Genomic DNA, 12218 nt, shown 5'->3' with positions numbered 1-12218 from the left:
CCATAAGATATAAAGGATAAAACATGCGTTAATATTCAGATCTATTCATGATCATACCATATAATGATAATACATTTTAGTCTTCATGATCCCGGTCCATCAACCTTTATCAACCGCATAGGTTCCTCCTTGGTTTAGATCAAGCAAAGCATCACAAACCCATAACCAGCATACTAGATCTCATACTTCATTAGATATTCATGATTTGCACACTTGCCCTCTTGGCTTAATGATCTTCTCCTTATATAGGTTTAGGCCTCTCTCAATACCATGGTCCAAAACCACGTAGAACCAATACCTTGGACCCAATACTTGGGGTCAACACTTTGGACCAAATACCATGGACCAAAACTTAGATTCCCAAACATGCGTGTGTACGTATACACGACTTGGTATATGGTGCACTCGCATGTATACGCTTCTTTGTCACAGCACACCTGCTTATACCTCTCTGATAATTAATTCTTTGTTATTTACTAGCTGTACTATGATCTGTCATCTGAGTGAGTTGCCATCAAGGACAACACCTGTATCATATCTGTATCATAATGCCAACAAGAGGTTCATCGAGTGAAGCCCCATGTGGTGCATATGGAAATTATTGTTAAACTATTAATGTTAATATGTGAGATTTTGCGTAGAATGGATTTGTTGTGAAATGAAACACATATGCATTTGCGTTATATTGGAAGCATACATGTTTTCTATTGGTGATAAAAAACTGGAAAATGAGTTATGTGCGAGAGAACGGGGGGTTTCATGAGTGCTCTAATTGTGTTATTTCTCTAAATAGGGTATGTGCAAGACATTTCATTTTATGGAGCTTTGACTGTGCGGAATATGGGATATGTGTGCTGATTTACAACAATACAATTCCTTGTTCTAATGTTCAAAAATTCGAAGAAGGATTGACATAAAGCTATTCTAAACATATTTTCTTTATTAACTCCCCTAGGAAAAAAATGAAAAAAAACTAAGAGCTATGTAATTTTCTAGATATCCTCGATATTAGAAGCGACATGGGCTTCATTAACTTGTGGTTGAATCCAAAAAGGGGGAACATTGGATGTCTTCTAGATTTATGATATATTGCAAAATACATTTTCGATTTTCAATTGAGACTGAATGACATCTCCAATCTATGTTTGTGTGTGAGAGAATTGTGCGAGAGGGAAAGTGAATGCAGAAGTACAAAATTTTACCATAGAAATATTGTGTTTGCTATTTCGTATACTCATTATTTGACATAAATCATAAATAAAAAGGTTTAAGTTTTATGAGACTTTGGTGACATATTTTTGATAATAATAATGATAATAATAATAACAACAATAGATGATGTGTTTCTGGGGTTTGTTCTTTAGCCTATGAATCCTAAATCGAATTTTCTAAGTTTTATAAAGCTGTTGTGGCCTAATTTTAACATGTAACATGTCGGTAGTTTCATTGACTAGGCGTTGATCATGCATTCCTTTTTTGGGGATGCATGTTGCCAATGCATATTGGTATATTTCATATCTCTAGGGGGTGGGGGCTTGTTACAAATGATTTTTCTCTTGTTATAGGAATTGATACTCTGTTATGAGGATTATGCGTTTTGCTTGTTAGCATAAGAATTGTACACAATATCTGTTTATGAAAACAAATACAAATATTATGATCCATATCAGGTACGTTATGGTTGATTTGTTTTGTGACTCTATACCTCGTTCATATACAAGAATTTTAGGCGAATCAATTATATCTATATAATTTTACTTGTTTTCTTGTACATTATTTATGTTGTGCTTGTCGTTGAGCAATTCTTCATAGTGAAATTAAAATACTTTATTTTTTTTGAAATGTAATTGCTAAAGCAACAATGAACAAGCATGTTTGAAGCATGATTATTAAAGCATTGCTAGAGAAGCATTTGTTTACAATAGAAAAAATTTATCTAGATGCAATGCTAACACATCATAATCTATTTCATTTGAACAAATTTTCATATGAAGTGGGAGATTGCCTATTTGATAGTATGCGAAATTTGTTGCAATTTAGATACATGCCAACATAATTGTGTGAAGGAACAATAAAACAATTCAAGAATTGTTTACATGAAGGAAGACTGAAGCCATACTATATTAAAAACATGAATTGAATATAGATGCATTAATATTTATGCATGGTGTAGATAGCCCAGATGTTTACTTGGAAACGATGACAAAATCAACTTCACATAGTATTGTTGCGAAGGAAAGAGGACTTTGGGGAGACATATTTTGTATACAGTGGTTATCAAACTAGCTAAAAATCCCCATAAAACTTTGGTCAAAGACAACAATACAAGACTATTTTCATTTTAATTCAGATTTGTGCAAAAAAAGTTATGACATATTGTTCCATGACGAGAATTCAATTACCAAACATTTCAAACCACTCGTCTGCAAGATAAAACATTCGATAGGACCTAATCATGAACCTTTTAAAAGCATAACAACATAAAAAGAAACAAAACATGGATGGATGCAGATAGATAAAAACATGGGCGGTTATATGGTTAAGAGATTTTCAGGATTTAGGAGTATTTATAGTGAAAGTTGTTTTGAAACAATATGCCAATTGATGGAGAATGAGTATGATGTTCCCTATTTATGACACATAATTTCACATACTTTTTGCAACACAATAATGAATAATGATTCATTTGCATTAAAATGTGTATACAAATACATGGACGAAGATGCAATTAAACAATTTCCTGGAATAACAAATTGGCAAGGATACATTATACAAATAGCAATGCCATATGAAAAAGGGAAGATAGACAATGGTCTTTTTGTTTATGACTTGATACAATATATTTTCAACATAACTATATGCTATGGTATGCTAACAATTTGGCTATTGTGTCTAAATTTCGTGCATTCCAAGAAGACGAACTAATATTCCATATTATGCAATTTGGTAAGATTGCATGTCATTTTCATTATGAACCTCTCAACAAAATATTGCAACAAAACAACATTCCATGAACTACTGAAAAAACTAAGAAAAAACAATTCATAGAAAAATTCAATAAAAAACATAGCGACATTAATACGTCTGATTTTGAAGACATCAAAACGAATGAAAATCACATAGAAATTGATAAAGAATTTGTAAATGAAAACAAGAAATCGAGACTATCAATTCATAGAATAAAAAAACATATAAGAAACAAGGATGTTTTCAAAACAAATGTTCTTAGAAAACTATGCAAGCCATTAGATTCTAGCTCTAAGAACATGAACATTGATGAAAATATTATGGAACTTAATACAAAGTCTCTCAATGGAAGCAAAAGACCACATTATTTGTTGTGTGAACTCAAAAAATACATGAGAAACAAAAATTTCATCGAAAAAAGTTGGATTACTAGAGGATCGAAACGATGAAAGTTAATACAAGATAACATATTTGCTAATGAACACAAAATATCGTCACAACTATTCGATTATGCAATGGAGACATTAGTTGAACAACGATATTTTAAGAAAATATAAGATTTTACTATTTATGACTGTGCAACTTGCAATCAAACATGGTTTAAAAGAGATGTCCTAAAAAATAAAATTAACATTGTGTCGAAAATCAAATGCACATGCAAAAAAATGCAGAAAGGCACTAGACAATGACAAAGTTATCAAATTTGTAGTTCCAAATAAAATTAGTTGTAATAGACAAATCTACATATTAAAAGAAATTTATGAATTGGAGGAACGATTGATATCATTACGATTACCATTTTTGAAAATACGAGAACTTGGACAATGTTTTAGAAGACCAAAAATGACATTGGCTGGTGGACTAATCAATGTACCTGCTGACATATCTCGAATTCAAATTTTACTCACTTGTGACATACATGAATCTAGTAATGTGGTCGTCACGATTAAAAGACGTTTAGTGTTTAATTACATATTTTTTGTTTGGCAAATACGTGTGCGTAAAGTCATGGGGAATTGAGACGATTGTGTAAAACTCCACTCTATAGACTAAGCAATGTCAAAGTAAACAAAAACTAGAAAAAAGTCTTTGATCAAAACAAAAATGCATATGCATATGAGACAAATGTAATTATAGAAAGCGATGTTAATGATTACTGTGATGAAGAGCCTTTGACAAATATAATGTTACATGGATTTAGCGATTTATATAGTATTTATGATCTTCTCAATAATCAAATAAACATTGCTTCAGTTGAAGGCTATAAGCGTTTGGGAATATTCAGAGATAAGTATTTAGAAGAGATGAGATTTCCCACATTGTTTTATGGAAAAAAAATGATTAGACAATGTTACAAGAAACTTTACATATCACGATATTTCTAAGTGGGAAGTTTTGCACCAAGATCATGATTTTGCGTATCATATAATGAATTCATTTTAGAAAACAATGTGAATTATCCTCATTCAATTATTCACATGTATTTGGGTTTATATAAGAAAAAGAGAGTTAAAAGGAAAAAACTAATAGCTAAAGACGTTGAAATAAAGGCTAATTTGAAACACATTCTTGCATCGAACATTGCCTATATGGATCTTAGGCGAATACGTACATCACTGTTGAAATGTGGCAACAAGAATATTCCAATTTTAATTTGTCCTTGAATTAAAATTGAGAATTAGAATTCGAGTTTAGTCTCACCAGTTGCTTGGAAAATAATTAATTAATTCATCTTGAGTTAATTAGTTGGAGAAATTCAAGCTCGAAGTCTTTGTGAAGTCATGCAACGGTTATCCCTTAAATTAAGGTGAATATCCCTTAATTAAGGAGATAAGGATGAGTTGTATTTGAGTTGTAATTAGTTAGCTCAGTTAACTAAGTTAAGTTAAGTTAAATTAGTTCCAAACAGTTTGAGGAACTAATTATGAGTTCAGTTAGTTAATGCATGCACACATCAAACTAGTGTACTTTAGATAACTAAAGATTCTCTCATCGATAACTCATGCATGTTAGTTCAGAAAAAGACCCAATTGAGATTAAAGGCAGGGACAATGTACTATCAACTGCAAGAATTTTCCTATAAGAAAATTTCTTGCATGCAGAAGGAATTCATTCCTTGAGATTTGCATAGTTTTACAATGTGTTGGAGCAGTGTGTGAGATCAGTGTCACACAAGGTTACAGCTAGATCACCCAGGGAAAACTGTACAAGGAAATAGGAGGCTTGGAGGGTAGAATATAGGCATATGAGTAGTCTATTTTGTCTATGAGCAGTAGTGAGGGATTGTACTGAGAGCTGAATAGATGTGAGAGCTAAAGTTGTGTGTAATCACAGTGTACTATCAGTTGCAAGAATTTTCCTATAAGAAAATCTCTTGCATGCAGAAGGAATTCATTCCTTGAGATTTGCACAGTTTTACAGTGTGTTGGACCAGTGTGTGAGATCAGTGTCACACAAGGTTACAGCTGGATCACCCAGGGAAAATTGCGCAAGGAAATAGGAGGCTTGGAGGGCAGAGGATAGGCATATGAGTAGTCTATTCTGTCTATGAGCAGCAGTGAGGGATTGCACTGAGAGCTGAATAGCTATGAGAGCTAAAGTTATGTGTAATCCTGATATATTTCCACTTTTATGATAATACAGATAGCGGGATTTTTTAGCCGAGGCTTCCCCAGAGTATTCTTTTGTGTTTCATGTGTATTGATTCTTCTTCTCTGTTATATGTGTTCCGCTTGATCTTGCTCAAATCTATTAAGCTTCTGCAAGTTTGATTGCAGAAGTAGATTAAGTATTTTGCTTTAGTTATATTGCATAATCAGGTTAATCTACAGTCAGAATTTCTACATGGTATCAGAGCAAAGGTGATCGAAGCTGTGAACAATATACCGAGAAGGGAAATTCGAAGTTTGAAGTTCTTGGTTACAGGTGAAAAATCGAATTCTTATCCAACTTCAAAGTTTACCAATGGTGTTCAATGGCTTGAGACTCGAGTATGCTCTGGATGGCAACTCGAATTACATAGCATGGAAAGATCACATGGAAGCGGTATTAGAGGACAATGGTTTGAAGGATTTCATTGATCAATAAATCCCCAAGCCCGCTGATGCTAATGCACAAGAATTGGCTGAATGGAAGAAGTGTGTGGCGAAGGCGAGACAGATTCTTCTGGAGGGAGTTCGAGACCATATTGTCTCGAGTCTCCATGGGAGGGAGACTTCGTTCTCAATGTGGAAGACATTGAAGGAACTCTATCAGAACAATAGCGACGACAGGAAACTGGCGCTCAAGGGTAAGCTTCAGAAAATCAAGATGGAGAAGGGCGATACTATTTTTACATATCTGAACAAGCTCACCCCCTGCAGAGATGAGCTTAGTAGTGTGGGAATAACTATAACCGATGATGATATGGTGAGCTCGCTCTTCTTGACCTTCCAAAGAGCTGGAATAGCTACTAGGACTCTGTGAATGGAAGGGAGAAACTACTTTATTGGGAACGACTGTGGTCAGATCCGATGCAGGAGGAGATCAGGAGGAGCACAAGAGATGGTTCTTCATCAAAGAATGATGATGAAGAAAATCTAGCCTTAGCAAGTAAGGCAAGGAAAGGGAAAGGGAAGGCTTCTCATTCCTAATTGAATTATTATCATGGAGGGAAGAAGATTGACAAATCTAAAGTGAGATGCTTTAATTGTCATGAGATGGGCCATTATGCAACTAATTACCCATTGAAGAAATCCAAGGAGGGATCCTCGAAAGGATCAGAAGGTGAGGCATTAGCCTCTCAGTTCGAGTTGGATTTTACCCTCATCACATGCATGGTTTCATCGATGGTGGGTTGTGTTTGGTATCTTGATAGTGGAGCCTCATTCCACATGATCGATGATAAAAGTTTATTCAGTACCTTGGAGGAGAAAGACCTCAAGATGCGCATAGACATGAGTGACGATGGAAAGTACAATGTTTCAGGAGTGGGCAAGGTTGCTTTTCAGAGGGAGCATGGATCTCTTCTCACCTTGACAGATGTGATGTATGTGCCTGGACTAAAGAATAGCTTGGTATTGGTCGCTATGTTGGAGGACAAAGGCTACAATGTTGTCTTTAGTAAAGGAAAGGCGTTCCTAAGACACAGCCACGAGTCAGACCAAGAGGATCAAGATTCGAGTGAAGAATCTCTATAAACTAGAGGTAGATGACTGTGCTGCATTGAGTTCGAAAGAAGAATTAGTGCAAAGCCAAGACAATGGTGAGTTATGGCATAAGCGGTTGGGCCACTTGCATCATGGGGCCTTGAAGATAATGCAGCAGATCTCTATCGGACTTCCCAAAGGTAAACTTGAGCAAGTGACACATGTAAAGGTTGTACCTTGGGAAAGTATGCCAAGTATTACTTTCATGATCGAGATAGTTGAGCTGAAGAAATCTTAGAGCAAGTTCATACTGATTTATGTGGACCATTCTTGGTAGCATCCACCGCGAAGAAAAGGTATTATGTGATTTTCATTGATGATTTTTCTCGTAAATGCTAGATTTATTTCATGCATAAGAAGGACCAAACCTTCTCAAAGTTTTGTGAGTTCAAAGGTTTGGTTGAGAAAGAGTCAGGAAAGAAGATTAAGGCCTTGAGAAGTGACAATGGTGGAGAGTATCTCTCTCAAGAGTTTAAGGACTTCTGTGCAACCAAAGGAATTAAACAGGAGTTGACGACACCTTATAACTCATAGCAGAATGGGGTGGTCGAGAGGAAGAACAGAAGGATTATGGGGCCAGCTCGGGCAATGCTGCATGACCAAAGCCTACCACTTCATTTGTGGGTTGAGGCATGCAACACAACGGTCTATTTGCAGAATAGAAGCTCGCATTGCATACTTGGGATGAAAACACCAGAGGAAGCTTTCTCCAGTAAGAGACCAGATGTGGGTCACTTTAGGATCTTTGGCTCATTGGTATATTTCCATGTGACAAAGGATGCACGGAAGAAGATTGAGCCAATAACTGAGTTAGGGATACTTGTGGGGTACACTAATACACCCCACAACTGTCGGGTGTACTTGCCTACCAGTCGAAGGACAGTGGTTCGCAGAGATCTCAAACCTGAGAGGTAACTGGTTACATGGCCCTTGTTGGGGAATGTGTTGAGACCGAGCCAATTCCTTTGAGGAAGCAGTGTAGCAGACGATTTGGGTTGATGCTATGGTGGAGGAGTATGACTCCATAGTTCGTAACAGTGTTTGGGATGTGGTTCCAAGACCAGAGAACAAGTCAGTTGTGAGTTCCCGTTAGCTTTACAAGGTAAAGCAAGCTGCTGATGGTAGTGTGGAGAAACATAAGGCAATATTTGTTTCCCTTGGTTTCTCACAGGTCGAGGGGATCGACTATGATGAAACTTTTGCTCCTATAGCAAGGTACTCATCTATCAAATCGACGTTGGCACTATCAACGCAGATGGGTTGGAAGATCCATCAGGTGGATATGAAGGCTGCATTCCTCAATGGAAAGATTGAGGAAGAGGTGCACATAGATCAACCGAAAGGTTTTGAGACCTTTGATTGTGAGTCTCATGTGTACCGACTCAAGAGAGCTTTGTACGAGCTGAAGCAAGCACCTCGTGCTTGGTACACCGGGATCGACAACTACTTCACTAGGTTGGGCTTCACAAAGAGTGAAGCAGATGCGAACCTATATCACATCATTGTGAAAGGTGAGCCATTGATAATTGTTCTTTATGTTGATGATATCATATTGATAGGTGATGACCAATTGATCATGTCTTGCAAGGAGGACCTTGCAAGAGAATTCAAGATGAAAGACATGGGTCTCATGCACTACTTCTTTGGCATGGAGGTGTGGCAGAAGGATGGGGAGTTGTTTGTGTCTCAGGGCAAGCATACCAATGAGATACTCAAGAGATTCTACATGGAGAAGTGCAAGCCCATGCATATTCCTCTAGTAGGTAACTGGAGGAAGGAGGATGCTACTTCAGGAGAAGTAGTAGAAGATACTTTGTACAGGCAGGTTGTGGGTTCACTGATGTATTTAGTGAGTGAAGCTATAGGGCTTCACTGATGCAGATTGGGTAGGGAGTCCATCAGATCAAAAGAGCACATCAGGAGGGATTTTCAACCTTGGGTCAGCTGTAGTTTCTTGGTACAACAGGAAATAGAGGTCGGTTGCACTCAAATCGGCAGAGGCTGAATACATGGCTGCAAGTCAGGAAACATCTGAGGCCATTGGGATGGGGAAAATTCTAGTTGGTTTGTTTGATTAGAGGATGGAACCATCTGTGATCTATTCTGATAATTAGAGTTGTATCAAACTCTATGAGAATCCAGTATTTCATGATAGGTCCAAGCACATTGACATCCTGTATCATCATCTCAGAGACTGTGTGGCGAGGAGGATCATGTTGTTGCAATATATTTCGACCGAGGAGCAAGATGCTGACATTTTGGCTAAGGCATTGTCAAAGTGTAAATTCGAGTTCCATAGAGACAGGATTGGGGTGGCAGATAATCCTTTTCTTGTTGAGAGGGAGTGTTGAAATGTGGCAACAAAAATATTCCAATTTTAATTTGTCCTTGAATTAAGATTCGAATTTAGTCTCACCAGCTGCTTGGAAAATAATTAATTAATTCATCTTGAGTTAATTAGTTGGAGAAATTAAAGCTAGAAGTCGTTGTGAAGTCATGCAGTAGTTATCCCTTAAATTAAGGAGATTATCCCTTAATTAAGGAGATAAGGATGAGTTGTAATTAGTTAGCTCAGTTAACTGAGTTATGTCCAGTTAAATTAGTTCCAAACAGTTTGAGGAACTAATTGTGAGTTCAATTAGTTAATGCATGCATGCATCAAACTAGTGTACTCCAGAAAACTGAAGATTCTCTCATCGATAACTCATGCATGTCAGTTTAGACAAAGACCCAGTTGAGATTAAAGGCATGGACAATGTACTATTAGTTGCAAGAATTTTCCTATAAGAAAATCTCTTGCATGCAGAAGGAATTCATTCCTTGAGATTTGCATAGTTTTACAGTGTGTTGGAGTAGTGTGTGAGATCAGTGTCACACAAGGTTATAGCTGGATCACCTAGGGAAAACTGCGCAAGGAAATAGGAGGCTTGGAGGGTAGAGGATAGGCATATGAGTAGTCTATTCTGTCTATGAGCAGTAGTGAGGGATTGTACTGAGAGCTGAATAGCTGTGAGAGCTAAAGCTGTGTGTAATCCTGATATATTTCCACTTGTATGATAATACAGATAGCGGGGTTTTTAGCTGAGGCTTTCCCCAGAGTATTCTTCTGTGTTTCATGTGTATTGATTCTTCTTCTCTGTTATATGTGTTCTTGATCTTGCTCAAATATATTAAGCTTCTACAAGTTTGATTGTAGAAGTAGATTAAGTATTTTGCTTTAGTTATATTGCATAATCAGGTTAATCTACAGTCAAAATTTCTACAATCATTGGACTATTTTTTCATTTACACAAGAACTTAAATGCATTGATTTGACAATTAGGTCTACCCACTTTCTTTTGTTTTGTTTAACATTGTTGAACATATTTGGGAGCCTTTAGTAAATTCTTTGCAACAAATACATCGACAAAGAAAACTGTGTACTGATAATGAAGTAGATGAAGGTGATATTGATACCTTGATAAAAAATGACCTCATCACTTATTACTGTATTACAGAAGCATAATGAATGCTCTACGTCAATTAATTTCACACGAGTCCAAGTACTTTGGTGATATCGTTGACTATTTCTTTGTAAAAAAATTCCAAACTCGAGGAAGCCAACATGAGCATGGATTGATATGGATTAAAAATTCTCCTATCTATGGAAAAAGTATGAATATTGAAATTGAAAACTTTGTTGACAGGTAGTTGTGTTGTAATTCAATCAAACTACCTACAAATTTGAAAATTGTCCAACATCATCATCACAAAATCACTTGTAGATAAGGAAAACAAATGCATTGTAGGTTAAATTTTCCGATATCACCAATGCCAAGAACACAAATACTTGAGCCTATGGAGTTTAACAATGCAAAGAAAAAAGAAAATGAAAGAATGATATTTGATCCAATTGAGCATATGAAAATGATGAGACATACATTTGATAATTTTCTAGAAAAAACAGGTATAAGTGAATTTGACTATATCCATGCAATTAAGTGTACTCTGAGATGGAGAACAATTTTGTTGAAAAGAGAACCAACATACATTTGGACTAATAACTTTGCTCAACATATTCTATTAATATGGGGTACAAATAATGATGCTCAATTTGTACTTGATTCATATGCTACCAGTACTTATTGTAGTTCATACATGAAAAAGCTAAATAAACAACGACGTTGATGTTTAAACGTGTGCTAAGCAAGTGCCAAAAAAACGATGGTGATATCATTGAAACAATTGCAAGACTTCGAAAATATTTATGCAATTTAAAAATGTTTGCATATCAAGCTATATATATAGTGTTGTCAATTCCATTGAATACTAGTTTAAGAAAATGTATATTTACTAATACTTCAATAATAGATGATCAAAATTTTTACTAAAGAAATCAAGGGACTTGGAACATGAACCAACTGATTCAAAAAACATAACATGTTTATCAATTATCGATCACTATTTTCAATGAATAGAAAACATCGAACATGTATGTTTAACGGAATTTCCATCCTATTCTACACTTCAAGGGAAAAAAAAGTGGAAACGTTGATAGACCATATGATATAAGGTACTTAAAGTATAATAAACATATTGATGTTGATAACTATTACAGAGAACAATTGATGTTGTATGTCCCATATCGTAGAGACAAAAACATATTTAGGGAACTATATTCAAGTTGGAAGAATGCATATTTCTTATTTGAGAAAACCATAAAAGGTAATGAACAAACATTCACCAATGAAACAATGAAAAAGTGGACTGATATTGATACCATAGTTACTAAGATTGAAAAAAGAGAGAGTGAATTGTCTGAAAGAAATTTCTCTCCTTATGGAAAAATGGAAAATGAAAAATGTTATCAAGCCTTACGATATCAAATTAGATATACAATATTTGCAAAAGGCTAAAAATGCAAAATCAATTGTTGAGAGACCTTATGAACTTGTAAATCAACCACAAATATTAGAAGAAACAAAATTCTATAAAATCATGAGAATGCTTAATCCAAAACAAGAAATAATAGTGAAAGAAATAGTTGATGAGAAGAAGAAAAATCCAAATCGTGGAAAATGCAGC

This window comes from Pinus tabuliformis, chromosome J (genome assembly GCF_031772625.1).
Source record: "Pinus tabuliformis cultivar Carrire ecotype Pingquan chromosome J, CPIR1, whole genome shotgun sequence".
Classification (NCBI taxonomy): domain Eukaryota; kingdom Viridiplantae; phylum Streptophyta; class Pinopsida; order Pinales; family Pinaceae; genus Pinus; species Pinus tabuliformis.
The sequence above is the reverse complement of the archived record's forward strand: the minus strand, read 5'-3'. Positions refer to the sequence as shown.